We start from the raw sequence: 19,902 nt of genomic DNA, 5'->3' as shown, positions 1-19,902 counted from the left end.
AGGCATCTAGGCTCCTTCTTTTTCATTCCATCACCAGTTCTGAAGGGTTTTCCCGTCTTCTACAAGGTCAAGGCTGGCTTACTGGCACCAAATGTTACAACCTATAGAAAGGGGGAAAAAGAAAGTGGATGGCACACATGTGCCCTTCGAGGAGCCCATAAGGAGTTGCAAAGATAATTTCCACACATACTCCATTTGGTGAGAACTCCTTTCTCTCATACCCTTGCTGACTACTTCCCCAAGAATATTACCCCCAAATCTCATTCAGCTACAGTATACAACTTGAAATCCAGGATCTCTGTGTGATGTGCAGTCCTTTCCATATTGTCCAGATGGGGCTTCTGGCATCCGATGGACTATGAAATAGAAAATTTATCTTCCCCAATTCTCCACACATACTCAGTATGTAACAGAAAAGTTGCATTAAAATCCCACATTGAATGAAGGGAAGGACCAGAGGCACACAGCTGTCATAGTTCTATAGCAATGAAGGAACACCATTGGCAAGGAAGGGTGGAGAATCTGTCTTGGCAGCCGTTTAATTTCTTGGTCAAAGTCTGATTCTGATTTCTGGGAGGAATGGTTTTGTCCAATAACCTTTATTGCTTCTGACTTTGACACCTCTGAGAAATTCTTACTTGTCCATCATTCACCCATGCATATATCTGAAATAGAGATCAGAAAAAAAAAACACCACTCTTCAGGACGGCACAGCCGTCACAGCCCAATTCCTATGGGTGCCATTTTGGAGATCTTCAGATTGTTTTATCAATGGAACAATCACAGGCCTTTTTAGGCCAGGCTTGTAGTTCCATTGACAAAGTAATTTCCTCAAAATTTAGCAGGATTCTGGGTTATTTACCTCCAGAAACATTCATGGGAAAGTTAAAATAGCAATTAGCTGTCAGTTTATGGTTCTTGAGTCAGTGCATTTATTAACTATACTCTATGCTTAACTCATCTTTTTCTCTTCCTAATGTAACAGTGGTTATTGTGAGACAATCTGAAACACTGAATTAGGAAGTTTACCAGTCTGTGAATGCCATTCAATGCCAGCAATCACAAAATCTCAGCGCTATACAACAACATGCATTCATTTCACTCGCGTCTGCCATTGGTTGACGTTTCGCTAACCTGGGCTTTTCAGCTGGGTAACTCTAAGCTATAGGTTGATTCCAGGTATCTCTCATTCTCTTTGGATTAGCACGTCAGCTGATAATTACAGAGGCAAAAGAAGGCCCTGGCAACCACAGGAATTTGCTATGCCTCTCAAAGCCCATGCTCAGATATGGCTACTCTCACTTTGCTCAATTTTCTTTGGTGAATGCTAGCCACATAACCACACCCAAAGGAAAGGGGTGGGGGAGTATAACCACTTTTAGCTTGGATGCCAAGTCACATGACAAAAGGTGTGGACGCAGGGAAGGTAAAATATTAGGGCCAATAGATCAGTCTACCATGGGGATTCTCACCATTTATTTGAACTTTTCCTCTGACAGAGAACACTCAATGAGAGGCTCTCTTAAGTCTGGTTTGTCTCTTCCAAACTTCTAAGTCCTGAAATCTCTACCCTCTGAGTCAATTTAGATCGCAGATTGTAAGAAGAGTTTCCTTTAGGTGGCTGTATTTTTTCCATTACTGCTTATACAGTGACATTTTCCCGACATTATCGTTCTCTCATGTATTTTGTTAAAAGCAGCAAAGAGAAGCTAATACACACCGACATGCTAATCACTTACTAAGCCAGTCTCACCTGTTTTATATTTTATTTCCACCCCACTCTACTCCCCACCACTTCTAGTACCAATATTCTAGATGTTAATGTCCAGTGACAGACAGAAAACTCCTTCTAGGTACTTTACGAAAAGGATTTAATACAGGAAATTCGATGCTTATAAAGGACATAGAAGAATGGGAGTCAGGGGCTGCCACAGCATTAAAGAGCCTGAGGACAACAGTCACAGCTATAATCCAGAAGCCAAGAAGCTGCAGTTGCTGCTACTTCTGCAGCCTGTGTGACGGCCTCTCAATACTGCAGGCAGAGCTGGTGACCGCACACACATGCAGAGTATGCCACAAGTAAAGACACACATCGCCTTGACCTTGCTTGCTCGCAGAAAAAAACAACAAACTGCCCTTGTCTGTACTGCCCTACACAGTATCCAGACCGGCACATTAGCTAAGACCCATTCACATCCCAAATCCCAGCTTCAGGTGAGTCTTTGAAATGTACTTTTCTTTGTACTCAAGAAGAAGCAGAGATGAGGGTAGGAATGGCGGTCATAGGCCAATTGACAACGTCACATATGTCAAAGGAGCAACCTTATGCCTCCAATCTCAAAAATGCCTGTTATTGAGGGGTGCCTGGGTGGCTTAGTTCGTTGGGCATCTGGCTCTTGATTGCACCTCAGGTCATGATCTCAGGGTTGTGGAATCTGCCCTATGTTGGGATCCATGCTCATTGTGGAGTTGGCTTACGATTCTCTCCCATCCACTCATGCACATGCACTCTGTCTCTCTAAAAAAAATAACGTTCTTGAGAAAATAAATTTGAAAAACGAAGGATAAAAGATGGTTAATTTTATGCACAAAGAATGAGCAAATGAAGAAAATATCAATGAAGTCACAAAATAATTTTTATTGCATCAGAAATTAACCATACAATTTTCAGGAATTAAATAAATACAATTGAGGAATATACTTAGGAATAGAATATATTTCGGTGAATATTCTCATATACACATCACAGAAGAGAATACTAAAATCTATAAATGTTATGGGAATTATAACTTCATCACATCTATAAATAAAAAATGATATGAATTCAGAGTCAAGTTTTTTGAAATTTATTTTCCTTAAACAATTTTATCTAAAATGTTGATGTACCATTATAACAAAGAATATATCAACTATAAGAAGGAATATTATTTATCTTTAAAATATGGACAATAAGCTTGGCCTTACAGGAGCAAGCACTGATTTGAATTATGATTTGATACATTAACTCTAATTTTTTTAAGTATAAAAATGCAAAAAGACATAAAGGGCTCATCACTACCACCATTTAAGATAAACTGTTACACTGACAGTTTATCCTTCCATTTATTTTTCTATGCGTGTTTGATATATATGATATTATACATAGCTTTTTAAATTTCAGTTCACCATTTACATCTTGATTCATACTTCATTACCTTTTTAACCTTTTATAAGCAATCCTGTACTGAATATACACATATATCTCCTCAGCCTACATAACTAGACCAGAAATACTGTAAAAATGGCGCACACAATTTAAATTTCTATCATTCCACCAAATAGCCCTTAAGAAAAATTAACAAGGTATATTTGAAAGAAAGAGGAAACCTCTTTCTTTTCTTTATAGCGTTAATTCCCAAACTCTTGGAGGAGATCATAGAGAGGATATGACCTCTGACCAGCCAGCTGGACCTGGGCAATCAGAGGCTTCTCCTTCCTTCCCCCGCATTTGGAGTGTATGTTCTGCCCACCATCCCCACCGCCAGAGCCATTAAAGGAGGCAGCCTTGAGAGAATAATGTGTTATTGAGATCACGTGGGTGGCATTCGGTGCCTGAGCCTAGTTAAGGCCTCTATATAAACCCTTAAGAGTCTGGCAAGTAGTGTTGAGATTTGCTTCTCTTGTGGCCACCCAAACAAACTTCGTAGGTAAGTCGTCCCCCCCACCCCGCTTATACCCGCTATTTACCTTTCTGGAGCGGTCTGCCTCTTTCTTCTGTCTCTCCCGGCCCTCTGTGTCAGTTGTGGGGGTGGCAGTTTCAGATTTCACCCACTCCTGAAGCGCCCGAGATTGTGAACCAGCACAAGCTTTGCCAGTCTCATAAGAAATAAAATTACGTTGAGATTTAAATTTGCATTACCTCTATTATCAGTGAGATTATCTTCTCATGTTTTTAGCACTTGTTTTTCATTTCTTTTTCTGAAAATTACCTGTTTATTACAATTTACCATCAGATGTGGAAGTTTTAACTTTTAAAATCTGTTAGAACTAGAATATATACGTATGTATATATATAATACCTGCTCTATATATAAAAAGTTTCTTGGCACATTTTCCTTTTTCACTTTATTTACTATGCTGTGATGTAAAATATTCCCTGATCTTTACGATATATTAATCTTTTTCTTTATGGTTATATTATGCTTAAAAACACTATTCTGCACCACGATTGTAAATAACTCTTCAAGTATTTGAGTGATATGTATTTTTTATTTTTGAATTTTGTAAATTTTATTAAGTTCTTAATTTTATTTCCAGTGTAATTAACGCACAGTGTTCTATTAGTTTCAGGTGTACGATATAGTGTTTCAACAATTCTATGCATTGCTTGGTTCTCTAAGTGCATTCTTTAACCCCCATCACCCATTGAGCAATATATATTTTTTAACTGACTCTTTAGGTATACTTTGCAAACAATAATACATATATTTTAAATGTATAGTTCAATGAGTTTTGACACATTTATGCTTATTTAATGAACCCCCTAATCAAGATAGGTTATTTGCATCATCACGGATGCCTGTTGGCCATCTTCCACATCCTCTGCTCCAAGCGACCACTGAACAGATTTCTATAGGATAGATTAGTGGTACCTATTCTAGAATTTCATATAAATAGAATCCTAGCATACTATTTTATGTCTATCTTCCTTCCCTGAGAATATGAATTTTCAGATTTATCCATCCATGTTACTATATATATCAGTTCATTTCTTTTTGATTTCTAGGTATTGTTCTAGGACACAAATGTAGCACTTTATCTTGTCACCTATTAATGGATATTTGAGTTTCAAGCTTTTGACTATTATGAGTAAAGCTGCTATGAACACTTAAGCACAAGCGTTTCTCTGAACGTATGTTTTCATTTTCCGTAGGTATATTCCAAGGAGTGGGATTGCCAAGGGTTTTGGTAAGTGTGTATTTCAATTTTATATGAAATTGACAAATTTTTCTAAAGCAGTTATCCTATTGAACACTTTCATCAGCAATTAATGGGTACTAGGTGCATCATATCCTTGTCAGCACTGGGTATTGTTTTGTTTTCTGTCATTCTAGGGGATGTGAAATCATTTTGCACTTCCTTGGTGACCAATAGAATTGAACATATTTTCATGGGCTAATTGGCAATTCACATATCTACTCTTGTGAAGTGTTTGTTGAATTCTTTAACTATTTTTTAATAAAAATTTTGTCTTACTATTGATTTTTAGGAGTTTATTATATATTCTGTGTATACATCCTTTGTTGCATGTCACAAATATTTTCTCCCAGTCTGTGGCTTATGTTTGTTTTCTTAACAGTGTCCTTTACTTGTGTGTGTGTGTGTGTGTGTGCACGTGCACATATGTGTGGTAAAGTTTGACATTTTAACCGTTCACTGGCATCCATTCTACTCACAATGTTGTGCAATCATCACCACCATCTATTTCCGCAACTTTTTCATTACCCCAAACAGATTCTGTAACCATTAAGCAATAATTCCTGATTCTTTCCTTCTCCCAGCTCCTGGTAGCCTCTAACCTGCTTTCTGCCTCTATCAATTTGCCTACTTCTGGATATTTCATAGAGGTGGAATCATATAATATTTGTCCTTTTGTGTCTGGCTTCCTACACTTAGTATGTTCTCAAGGTTCATCCATGTTGTCACACATGCCAGAACTTCATTTCTCTTTATCGATGTTCCACAGCGTATATACCACTTTTTGTTTATCCATTCATCTATTGCTAGATATTTAAGTTGTTTCTACCTTTTGGCTATTGGGACTAATGGTGCAATGAACATTGGTATATGAGTATCTCCCTGCATCCCTGTTTCTGATTCTTTTGGGTATATAGGTAGGAGTGGATTGCTGAGTCATATGGTAATTCTACTTTTAGTTTTAGAGGATCCATCAACCTGTTTTCCATAGCAACTGCACTGTTTTCTAACCCCATCTACAATGTATGAGGGATCTAATTTCTCCACATCCTTGCCGGCACTCATCATTTTGCCTTGATTTTTTTTTTTTAGTGATAGTCATCCTAGTAGGTGTGAAGTGGTATCTCATTGTAATTCTGGTTTGCATTTCCCTAATGACTAATGATGTGGAGGTGCTTTTCAGGTGCCTACTGGTCATTAGTACATCTTCGATGCAGCAATTTCTATTAAGTTTTTTGCCCGTTTTTAAGGTAGTTTTTGTTGTTTTTATTTTAGGAGTTCTTTATATATTCTGGATATTAAACCCTTATTAGAGATGATTTGCAAATATTTTCTCTCATTCTGTAGGGTGTCTTTTTACTTTCTTGATCATGTATTTTTATGACAAAAGTTTTGATGAAGTCTAAATTAACTTCTCTTTTGTCCTTATTTTCTTTTGCTTTCCCTTTCTCCCTTCGAACTTTGTGATTTTATTTGTTTTGCTTGCCTTATTGTACTGAATAGTACCTTGAACACAGTATTGGATTAAAGTAATGACAGTAAGTAGCCTTACCTTACTCCCAATCTTAGGGATTCATTTGTTTTCAACATTGAGTATAAAGTTAACTGTAGATTTTTTGTACATGCTATTTATCATGTTCAGGAGATTTCTTTCTCTTCCTAGTTGGTGTGTGTGTTTGTTTTGAAGAAATGTTGAAATTTGCCAAGTATTTTATAGCTAATTCATCTCTTGCTTTTTTAAGAATTAAAAAAGTATTAAGTTCTCTTAATTTAATAATATTTCTATTAATCATCCCATATATTGATTACACAAATTGACATATGTTTAAACAATGTGCTACATGGTATACAGATATGCTTAAAATTTATTTTTATTGTGGAATATATTTTTCTCAAATAAGACTTTTTAAATTCTGTTTATTTTTTAAACTTAATTCTAAGTTTACAATTAATAGTGAATATTCTACTTGCTCTCATTCTCTCTTTCTGATATATCTTTCCCACTTCCTTCTAACTCAACATTTCTTGTAAACAACATGCATTTTTAAAAAGTTTTTATGTAATATAGGGGAGCTTTTTTCTTTTAATAGATGCTTTAGGTTTAATGTTAGACTTCATGTACACAATTAATACTATGATATAATAGATACTATAAAAGAAAGGAACTTGGCACTGAAGACAGAGAACAAACCTTTTTGAAAACAAATAGGGCATATAAAAATAGGTCAAGAATTAATGTCTTAACAGAAATTCCAATTAACTCCTAAAACAGATGTAATGCAGTCCATATGCCCTAAATATAATTCAATAGAAATAGAAACCTAACATTTTTACACAGGTAAGACGTCAGAATTGTTCTTTTAAATAAAATTTAAATAAATAAAATTTTAAATAAAATTTCTGTCTAAACAGAAATTGGCAACTATTTTAATGCTACAGAAACATTAAGGGAAGCCTATATCAAAAGCTGTGGTATCTGTCCAAAGTCACAGTTAGCTGAAGAATGATAGCATAAAAATACATGTATTTTAAAATAAAAATTTAAAACAAATTATGTATATAAAACTAAGAAGCTGGGGGGGAAGCAAAGCTAAGGGAAATAAAAGGAATAATAGAGATAAAACTGGAAAGTGATGAAGAACAGAAATAGAAAGTAGAGGTGATCAATAAAACCAAAACCAAACTCTTTAAAATTATCAATAAAATCATGAACTTGGGTAACTTTCATACACACACAAAATAAAAACAAATAACAGTAGAAATAAGAAAATAAATGATATTCTAAATTTAGCGCCAATTTAAATATAGCTTGTGTTAAAAATTGAGCACTTTAGCAAAAAATCATTTTTTACTGATACAAATTACCAAAGCCCATGTATGGCATGGTACAAAATGTTGATGGTACACAAGGAAAATATTGGAAGCTTACCTGCCATGACAAGCCGTAAACAGGGTCAAGTATTTTATGGGTGAGGCCAACTGCACCTGTAAGGAAAAAATAATTTCCTTGTAATATGTTTTTTTTTTTCCCACTGGCAGAAGGAATAGAATCTTTCTCAAAGGAGTCTATGGATGTAATATAACTCTGATATCAAAAGTGAACAAAATAGTACACAAAACTCATGAACACAGATATGAAAATCATAAATAAACTATTACCACATTAATTTCAGGAATGCATTAGAAGACTACTAATTATGCTTAGAAGGTGTAGGCTGAGAATGCAAAAGTATTTCAGAATATGAAACATATGCACTAATATAATTAGTAACATTAACAAATTAAAGGAGAAAAGTGAATAAATATCTCAATATGGATGAATAAAACATACCATTCATTACAATATTATTGACGCAGAAAAAGGAAGCTCTTAGTAAGCTAGTTAGAGGAATACATTTTTAAAACTTGGCTTTAAAAATCTACCAAAATCCTTAAGATATTTCACTATGATTTACGATGTTTTCTTAGGTGTGGTCTGTTGAATAATATACCTCTGTCCAAACAGAAGTCCTAAATCCTGCAACCCGTGCCTATGTTACCTTACGTGGTAAAAGTGACTTTGCAGGTGCGATCAAGTTAAGGATCTCAAGAAGGGGAGATGATCCTGGATTACGTGGGTGAAGGGAGGTTAGACCTAGGGGTTGAGAAGGCAATGTGGTGATGTAAGCACGTGATTCAAAGGAGCCAATGCCAAGGAATGTAGGAGGCCTGCAGAGGCAAGGAACTGGCTCTCCCTTGGAGCCTCCAGAAGAGACCAGCTCTGTCAGTACTGTGTTGATAGCCCTGCAAGACTCATTTCGAATCTGACCTGCAGAACTGTACAAGGATACATTTCTGTTTCAAGACACAAAGTTTGTGGTAATTTGTATAGCAAGAAAGCTAATACCGAAAGAATTGTAGCAATCAGAAATAAAGAAAGGTTCCTAGTTACTATGTTATTAAAGAGATTGAATCATGCACTCAAATGAAAGTAAAAGAATATGTCTCTTAAACACACACACACGATATATATGACAAAGACAAACTGTCTACCAAAAAAAAAAAAAAAAAAAAAAAAGAAAGAAAAGAAAGAAAAAATCAACAAGAATCAATGGAAAAACTATCAGAACTAGTAAGAGTCCAGGAAAGTAGCCAGATAAAAAATCAATATTGAAAAATCAATAGCTTTCTTATACACTAGCAAAGGCCAATTTAAAATGTAATAGAAAAATGGTCCCATTTAGAATAGCCACAAAGGTCATTAAATACTTATGATTAGGTGTGACAAGAAACTTGTAAAACCTATTAAAAAACTATACAAGTTTACTGAAGGTCATAAAGCAAGCCCCAAAAAAAGGGGAAAGTTGAATTATATTCCTGGTTAAAAATGATTTAGTATTCGAAAGAGGTAAATTATCCCCCAAATTATTCTTCATATTAAGATTACACTGAAAATTAAAATATATGGTTTTAAATATATTGTGGAGAAATATGCACAAAAAATTAATATTTGAAAGGAACCAATGAGAAGTTAGTCCCACCAAGTATCAAAACATATTATAGAATTAGAGCAATTTAAACAGTTTGTCTATTGCAGGAAATAAAATTGGTACAAAATATTAAGTTCAAAAATGTTCAGGTTTTTATGAGAATTCAACTTATCAAAAATTGGACATATGAAGTAGGGTGTCAAAAGATGGAATACATTACATTGATACTTTCACAATTGGTTGTCCATTTGGAAAATTTTATTTAGCTCTCTCCATAACCTCATTAAAACCTAACTTACTGCAGATGGGGTCAAGAGAAAAACAGAAAACAGGCCCCGAAGGCTTTTAGAAGAAAATACAGGAAAACATTAAAAATATTGGAATTGCAGTGACTTTCTCATTATAATACAAACCTAGAAGTGACAAGGGAGATAATCTGTATAGTTGAGTGCACATGAATAATACATTATATATTGTTAAAGAGATAAAATGAAAATAAATGTAGCATCTATGAAAAACAAAGCATGAATCATTAAATACATTAGAAGTCCTACAAATCAACAAGAAAAGACAAACAGTTCAGTAGAAAAATGAGCAAAGGACTTGAAGAAGCAAATGAGACCTCCATACATACTCATGCACACAAATATAGGCGTCAACATCACTCAAATTCACACTTGGCAAACAACTAAATGAATGATAATCAGAGGTCAGCAAGGTGCGAGCCTGCTGCATAACAAATTACCCTAAACCTTAACAATTTAAAACAACACTTATTACTTTATGTTTGTGTGGTTATGAATCTGGGAAGTGCTTGGCTGTGTGTTTCTGGCTCGAGGTGTCTCATGAGGTTGCAGTCAAACCATTGGCTGGGGCTAAAGGTCTGCTTCGAAGTTCACTCACGTTGTTATGGTCCTTTGGTTCCTTTTGAGTTGTTGGACTGAGGGTCTCTGTCCCTTGCCATGGCACATGCGTCTCTGCAAAGGGCAACACGGCGTCTTGATCCCTTCAGCCTGAAAGGGAAAGAGAGACTAATATGAAAGTCACAGTCTTTTTATAATGTCCCATCACTAAGATACTCTATTTGTTAAAAGTGAATCAGTAAGTCCAGCCTGTGATCAAGGGGAAAGCCTTATGTCAGTGTGCGAAATCAGGATATAGAGATCATGAGGAGCCATTTCGGAGGGTCTCATAATCTTGGTTGGGAAATAGCCTGGTGGAATTAATTTCAGAGAGCAGCGTGGTGTTATCTACTGAAGCTTCAAAGGCACAAACCCTGAACCCCAAATCCTGAAATTCCTCTTTATAAATCTATTTTGTTCCCATTTATTTATTTACTTATATTTTATTATTTTTAAAATTTTCTTTTTTCACTTCAAGTTTTTATTTAAACTCGTTTGTTAATATGTAATGTAATATTGGTTTCGAGAGTAGAATTTAGTGATTCATCACTTACATACAGCAGCTAGTGCTTATTACAAGTGTCTTTCTTAATCCCCATCACTCGTTTAACCCATCCCCCACCTACTGCCCCACGACCAACCCTCAGTTTGTTCTCTATGGTTAAGAGTCTCTTATGGTTTGCCACCCTCTCTTTTTTCCCCTCTTCCCCTATGTTCATCTGTTTTTTTCTTAAATTCCACATATGAGTGAAATCATATGGTATTTGTCTTTCTCTGACTGACTTTGTTTAGCATAACACACTCTGGCTCCATCCATATTGTTGCACATGGCAAGATTTCATTCTTTTTTATGGCTGAGTAATATTCCATTGTGTATTTATCTGGCACATCTTCTTTATCCATTCATCAGACATTTGGGCTCTTTCCATAATTTGGCTATTGTTGATAATGCTGTTATAAACATTGGAATGCATGTGTCCCTTCGAATCGGTATTTTTCGTCTTTTGGTTAAATACCTAGTAGTGCAATTGTTGGATCATAGGTAGTTCTATTTTTAATATAAATCTCTTCTATAGACCTTTTTGCACAAGTGAAGATAACATGCATGAGAATGTTCACTGAAAAAAATGCATTAGTGAAAATGAGAAGCAGCCTGAATTTTCAATTATGGGTAAACCAATTATGGTACAGGTTATCTGTGGGGTTTGGTGCAATAGTTAGAATGAGTTAGAGTTATGTGCTGGCAAGGAAAGTCTTTAAGCCATATTATAAAGTGATGAAAAACAAGTTACAGAACAACACCTTGACTCCAGTGGAATCTCATTATGTAAATTATAAATAAAGGCAAAATTTAAAAAAATAAATTTAAAAATAAAAATGAGTTTTTTGAATGCATGTATTTAGAAATGGAATATTTTGCTTTATAAACTCATGAGTTTGAAATTCTTTTAAAGAAGAAATGTATTAGTTAAATAATTTTAAAATCAAAGAATACTTACGGGGGTAGGTAATTTTTAAAACAATGATATTACTTACAATACTTTTAATTGGATCCTAAAAACTTGGCATGCCTTAGCTTCAGATAAACATTATACAAGACATAGATATTTTTTCTTTTATTGACTAGATATCAGTTACAAATCATAGAATCTGAGATTATGTCTCACATCTACTGTAAGCTTAAATTCAAGTACTGGAAAAAATATGTTTCAGACTGTTGTAGATACTATCAGGTCAAGTCATATTTTTATGACAGTCTCTGTAGGAAGATAACCTGATGGAAGATTAAACATGGAAGGGCAGCTCAATGGATTTTTCTTCTGATAAAAAAACAACAAAAACAAAACATAAAAATGGAAGCCAGCCAAGTTGAAGTTTTTAGCATGGCAACAGTTATATACTCCCTCTTCTCTTGACTATTACATTTACTATTTGGGTCTCTGCTTTGTGATAATATAAATATTCCAAATTAAATAATTTTATTCAAGTATAAACCCAAATCCCACAAATTGTAGGTATATAGCTTGATACAGTTTCACAAAAATGAAACTTTATATTTGTGTGGTTATGAATCTGGGAAGTGCTTGGCTGTGTGTTTCTGGCTCGAAGTCATGTCAGTATGCGAAATCAGGATATAGGGATATATATATAATATATACATAGAGGGATATATATAATATATATATTATATAATATATATATATCCCTATATATATATATCCTGATTATATTATATATAATATATATCACAGCATATATATCCTGATTATATAATATATATATATATTATATAATCAGGATATATATGCTGTGACTTTGAATCAAAAGAGATTGAATATTACCCGTATCGAGGAGAGCCCTTCATGCACCCTACCAATCACTATTTACCTCCTGACCCCACTGGGAAATACAATCCCGATTTCTAACATAATATAGTTGAAATTTATATGGATGGAACCATTCTAAATGCATTATACTGTCTGACTTTTTTTTCCTAGCATTATATTTGTAAGAGTCACTCGTGTTGTATATGGCAACAATTTATCTACACTATTACAGTGAATGGACAACACAGGTTGTTTTTTCAGTTTTTTGGCATTCACACATTATGATTCCATGATCATTTTTGATCTTGTCTTTTGGTCTCATATGTATACATTTCTGTTGAGTATATATCTAGGTGAATAGGGTATGCAGATATACTAGTAGATACTTCCAAACAGTTTCTAAAATGATTTATTAAATTACACTCACATCAGTGCTGAGGTTCCAAGTGCTTCATATCCTCCCAACACTTTTTTACCAGAAGTTTGTTTTTATTTGTTTTTAAGCCTTTCTGCTTAAGAATTGGTTATGGAATTTTAATTGGTTTTAATTTACATTTCCTTGATCATCAATGAGATTGAACATCTTTTAACAGTTATTGACCATGTTGATGTTTTGAAGTACTTGATCAAATCTTTTGCCATTTTTTCTATTTTGTTATGCACCTTCCTCATATTGATTTGTAGGAGTTCTTTATGTATACTGACTATGAATTCTTTGTCAGGCAAATATTACAAACATCTTCTTCCACTGTGTTAGGAGGCCAAGGTTAGAAGGTAATTATTTGTTATTTTCAAGGATAATTCAATACTCTAGTATATGTTCTGCTTGCATGTCTTTATCCTCTTGTAATAAATGTTAAGCCCAACTCATGTGTACTCATCAAGAGAAACTTATTTTTGTTTCCCCTCTATATATTTAAATCCACTAAGTACAGCTGCTTTATTCCTAGCCTCTGTCTCTGAAAGAATATAGATCAGGTCCCCATGACTTTTCTGATCCCTCTTGATTAAAATCTTATAGTCACACATTCACAAATAGCTATAATTACCTAAGTCATTTTCCCAACCCTCAAGTCAACTCAGACTCTGAACTCTGCCTTCTATTCTATCTTCTTTCCTCTTTATTCGGGTCCTGCTGTGGGTTGTACCATTGCCTTGAGTGTATCTGTGAGTTTTTACCCACACTTTTTCCATACAACGTTGCTCCTTCTTCACCTTGCTGACTCTGGTATAGGCCTCTATCAGGGTCAGAGTCCAGGAAAGAAGAGAGGTAAATAGGATAAGAATTTTTTTTTTCATCCTTATATTATGGTTGGAGGCATCGGCTCTCTGCGTCTGTCAGGTATTTAGCATTGACTCTCCCATGGATGTTTCCAGAGGTTTTCAGAGGCTCCTCTTAGAGAAAACTCATTATCCTTAGACTTGGCACTGCATTTTTTCCAGCTGGATGCTACTGTCTCAGCCCTGTTTGTTTTTTGGTAATTCCTTCTATGCAGATGCTCTTAGAGGACCATGTCTTAGATAAATAGCTACAATCTCTTGTCTTTACATTCATCCGTGAACTTTAATTCACTGTAACCTACTCCCAACCCTAGCATGCATAGCAGCTTCTGTGAGTAGTCCTGGTGAAGCTCTTCTCTTTTGGCTTCAGGTGAAAGCAGAGGCACTATTCCCTCCTCCTATTTCCCCACTGGATTGAGGAGACTATTCTCAATACAGTTTTATCCCTAATCCTTCTTATGAATTCCTAGCATTTCTAACATCTTTTATTCACTTGACGTTCATGAGTTGCTTTATTGATTCTGGGAATCTACTTTGAGATTTTTGCTTTATAGACTCTTTCATAGTATGCTTCAGTATCAATCGTCATTTATATCATGACTCCTAAGTTGAAACTGCCAAATAATATCTTATTCATTCACTCATTTATTTATTCACTTATTCATTCATTCATGTATGCATACATTCAACAAATATTATTTACTATGTGCTAAGCACTGCTTTTGACACTGTGGCTAGAGTAAAGAAAAGAGAAATATCAGAATTCTTGCCCTCTTTCTAGAGAGAGGAGACACACCACAAGATTACATATAAGTTATATTGTACCTTTGAACACAGCAAGTAAATGAGGAAAAATAAAACAGGGAAGAAAAATAAGAGGTGGGTAGGGATAGGAGACAACTATAAATACAGTAGTCAAGGAAGGTTTCACTGAAGCAAATAATCTGAGAGAAGATTCTATGCAGAAAGTTTTCCAGACAAATGAACTGAGGTGGGAGCACACTTGGCTTGTGTGAGGGACATACAGGTGGCCAATGGCTGGAATATCATGACAGAAAGCATAGACTCATTGGAGGGCTAGAGTACAGGAGAGTTGACTGCTGTACTTTTTGTACACACACCCCCTTCCCCCGTAACAAAGGAAAACTTTTGAAGGATTAGAATAGAGGAGTGACTGCTGACTCAAAGTTTCTAAATGATCATTCTGCTTTTATGTAGACATAGACTATAAGGAAGATGAATATAGAAGCAAGGAGACTAGTTAGAAAGCTGTTGCAATATTCTAGGGAAGGGGTGATGGTGGATTGGATTAAGTAAGTAGCAGCTGAAGTAATAAAATAGAAAGGTCAGGTTAAGGATATATTTGGAAGGTATATATGAGCAAATTTGCTGACAGATTTTATGTGGGATATGAGAGAAAGAGAGGAGGTAAAGATAATGTCAAGATTTTTGGTCCAAACAACTGGAAGAATTAATTATAATTAATGGATGTAAGGGGAGGAGTAGATTGGCAGAGGCTGGAAGAAGCTAGTGAACAAGGCCAGGGGTTCATGTTCATTTCTTCACATGTTTAAATTAATTTACCTAGATATCTTAGTGAAGGTGTTGAGCAGGCTGTTAGATACATGAATCTGGAGTTCAGAAGTTTCGTGGAGAGGTCTATACTCAAGACATTAATTAGAGAGTCATCAGAGTATGCATGACAGAATTGGATCATCCAGGGCGGGAATATAAATAGAGAAGAGAAGAGGTTTAGAGATTGAGTCAAAGTCACACAAAAGGCTAGAACCATGAGAAGGAACCAGCCAACTGACTGTAGGAGTGACTAACAAGATAAGAGGAAAACAAGAAGAATGTAGTCTAGGAAGCATACAGAACATGTTCAAGGATGAGGGAACGAGCACTTGGGTCAAATGTGCTAGTAGGTGTAATAAGATCAGAACTGAATTTTGATCATTGAATTTAACAGCGTGAAAGTCACTGATGACCTTGACAAGGGCACTTTCAGTGAAGTCATGAAAAGCCTGTTTGGATTAAATAAAAAAGAAAGTGAGGAAAATTAAAAATTTTGGTTATGGACCACTCAACACGAGTTTTGCTATAAATTAGAAAAATGGGGGAACAGATAGAAAGGGAATTGGAGTCAAGAGTGGATTTTTAGAAAGCCTGAGTTTGTATCTCAACCCAATCATCTAGTAAAGAGAGAAAAACGGAGTCAGGCAAGGACGAGGGGAGTTTGGCTAGAGCCATGTCTTTGTGGGGAAGAGATAGGATATAAGTTAGTGCCTAAAAGGGAAAATTGCCTGAAGAACCATGGGAGAAGACCAGTTCAAGAAACTGAGGCTAGGTTATGTAGAGTCCTCTCCATGGACATTGAAATTTCCTGGATATGATGAAGGAACAATGTTGGAGAATGTTACCCCCAGCCTGACCTAAAACAATGAGGGTAGGTGACCCAACGGTTGGCAGATGGCCAAAAGAAGGAAAGAGTATGAGTAGTATGGGTAAAGGATTGGAGCTGGGGTTTCAGAGGGCTTTGGAGCAGGATTTTAGAGCAAAAAGATGAAAGGGAGATTCAGGGAAGAATTTGAGAATGTAATTTTTCCTGTTGAGGAATCATGAATTCTAGAGGGCATAGTTGGGTGGATTTCCAGAGTGGGGAGAGATTGGAGACCAGGGGAGTGTGTAGGATGTCATGGGAGGATAAGAGGAAGGAGATGAATGGGAGGACCTAGGAATCCGAGGCCTCCCATGGTCCCTGGCCTAAACTGTAATAAGGAGCATAATGAGATCAGTCATAGTGACTCAAGGCCAATAGGCAAGCTGTGACTTTGAGTGTTGGGTGTGAAAGCAAGGATTCCCCCTCTTCCTAAAGCAGGCTTAAGGGCTCATGGGTTAGCTTCACTCTGAGCTCAGAACTTCTTCATGATCCTTGGTAATAGAGGGTAGGAGCCTATTTCTAGTTCTCGTTCTCAGGCAGAATATGCCCCAGATTTTTTAAACATTAGATTGACTTGCGGTTAGCTGTTTGTAGAGTCTGTGTGTTAGAAACAGCACAGATCATATTGACTTTGGTTCAATATCATTGTTTTGGTCATTTGATCAGTTTAATAATATGACCATATATGTAACTCCATTAAATAGGGAGGAATGATTAGATGAAGTTTAACAAAAGACAGACTTAGCTCATTTTTTTGGGTGCTGCAAAATATGGAGGAAGGATTTTTTTTTTTAATCAACTGTGTCATTTATTATGGTTATCATTACCTGATTAATGCAGGGATCAATAAAGGAAAATATATGGTTATGACTCAAGGCGAGGGAAGTTCCAAAGGAGGGGTGTAAAGGAGAGGTGATGTGGAGATTATTTGAGTTCCAGAAACACTTCTGAAGATATTTCTTAAAATCTTTATCTATTAGAGCCCAGTTTTTGATTTTAAAGATAATTCCTGTTCCATAGCATTGATTTAGATTTGAGACTGGGGAAAACTCAGCCTATCTTGCACATTCTGTTAGCATTTTCCTTCAGCGTTTGCTTTCAGACTTCAGAACTGATGCCCAAATGGACAGTTCTGACAGGTGGCTCCTCAGAGAGTCCTTTTCCCCATGCTTCTCATTCAGTAGAAGCGATAGCCAGAGATGGGATAGAAGAAGCTGGCAAACAAGAGATAGATTAAACTCACTAGGTGTCAATAATGGATTATGTCAGACTCACGAAGAGAGTTGGGGGAATAATTTGAGAAGAGGTACCTGGGATGAACGTAAGCAGTCAGTTTTGTTGGTCTGTTTCTTCAGAGTGAAATTTAACATCAGGAGTCAGAGAACCAATATTCTTAGACATATTAGTAATTCTCAGTGATTAAGGAATTAAATCCAGATAGGATAATAAGGTCTGATTGGCACTTGTCTCCTCTGATTTCTTGCTCAGCCTTTCAGATCATACACATGCATACACACCCCTACCTTTTTTATTTTTTATTTCCTGGATTTCAATCACTGCCAACAGCAGTACAGTCTGATTTATATGTTCTGTAACTGCCTGCTTCTTATTAATTTATTCAAGGAATATTTATGGAGTATCTTTTATGCCCAGGTACTATTCTAGGCACTGGTGATTTAGCAGTTAAACAGGATGGTTAAAGTCCCGGATCTTATAGAGGCATCTATTCTAGTGTGTGTGTGTTGACAGGAAGGGAGTAGAAACAATAAATATGTAAGTAAATAATATGCAGACTTGACATATTAACAACAGGAAATCCAAATTTTAATATTTCTGTCTATGAATCACATAGAATCATGCACCTGTGCTTGAAATATATGGGATCACACAACTAGGAAGGACCGTAAAGACGTGCGACATAAAATATTGCTCTCACTTCATTAGAAGGAAATTTGAGACGGAGATGGTGATCATAAATTGTATAAAGTCAAACTGAAATAGGGAACTTAGCAATTACTATTAAGCCAAATCAATATTTAATTTCAATTTAAAGAGTATTTTACTTCCCACTAACAGCTGAAAACTTGGGCAAACCCTTCCAATTACCCAACTACCCACACCATGCTAAAACTCGAATCCTATGAATCAACGTTGTTTCTTTTTAACCTAGTTGTTGGTAACCCTTTGACCATATTCCTGCCTTCATGTTTTTAAAGACCTCGCTCTCTTTGTTCCACGTTTTAATTCTATTGGTTGGATGGACAGGGGTCAAATCTAAATTCTGTGACTGCTGTCTTTTACAGACAAAAAATGTGACAGAAATCTGAAGGTTCTTTAGATTAGGAATGGGTTTGGGGTACTTTTAGTCAGAGCCCATGGTGATGTGGAAAGATGTTTTAGGATTACACAGCTGAGTCTAAACCAAGAGCCACTGCGTACTGTACCTTTTCTTTCAGCAAAGTTACCTCTAAACTACTCACATATGAGATTATAGAGGTAGACAGCCGGTTTTAAGAAATTACGTCGCCTGTCAACTAATTCAGTCCTCACCCTAACCCACTGCAGGGGCATGAATTGTGCTTGTCTATTTTCCCCCGTCGCAAGCTTATTCTCAAGTCCTCTCAGCTCTTTCAACGTCTTTATTCAAACATTTGCCAGACAAAAGCATTTCCCTCTTGGAATTTTTATCTTTTCTCTGGTCAAAGAGTCAAGGTAAAATTAGGACTATAGCCCATTCTCCACAGCACTGACCCTCTGCTAATTCCCAGAATTAGTTTCTCAAATCAATTTGTTTGTTTGTTTAAAGTGGCCGGAAGCTCTCTCATAATAGATTAAGCTTTTCTTGGGAGATTATATGTGCGTATTCAGACGGATCAGCATTAAAAAAGGAGGAGGTCAAGTTCAGAGATCTGGTACTATTTACATGTAGTCACACATCGTATTTCCAGGAAATTTTACATTTCCTTTAACATTTTTAGAATTGGTTTACTTCTTCTCTGGTTGTAGACTTTCTTAAGAGTTGTAATTCATTTTGTCATATCCAAAGTAAAGGTATAGGACATAGAGAGAGGATCACAGCACCTAAACACATCTAGAAAAAAGAGAGCACACAAACACACCCCCACTGGTCTGGTTCAAATCTCAGAAGGCATCCCTAGAATCCTCTACCATTCTGATACATTGCTTGAAAAATAAATCATCAGAAGCACTGGACTAAGTGTTATTGAATTAATGCTAGATGAAGATTTCTCATATATTCCTAAATAGACTAAAAAACATTTTTGTTTTCAGATGAAGTCTCAACTCTCCTTCGTTTTCTTAAGAAAAAAGATGCCATTTACCAAATACCAATATACATGCATTTACTCAGACTTAGCTCCACCAAATACCTAAGATTTCATATAAGGGGTACTAAAATAAAAAAAGAAAGGTATAACAAAGTAGAATATAGGGAAAGGAAACAAACTAAAAAGAACTAAGTCTAGGGACATGAGGTAGAGGTAGGGATGAAGCTCGTACTGAAATAT

This window comes from Ursus americanus, chromosome 27, assembly GCF_024610735.1.
Source record: "Ursus americanus isolate L20-20 chromosome 27, mUrsAme1.1.p, whole genome shotgun sequence".
Lineage (NCBI taxonomy): Eukaryota > Metazoa > Chordata > Mammalia > Carnivora > Ursidae > Ursus > Ursus americanus.
This window is presented reverse-complemented; position numbering follows the sequence as displayed.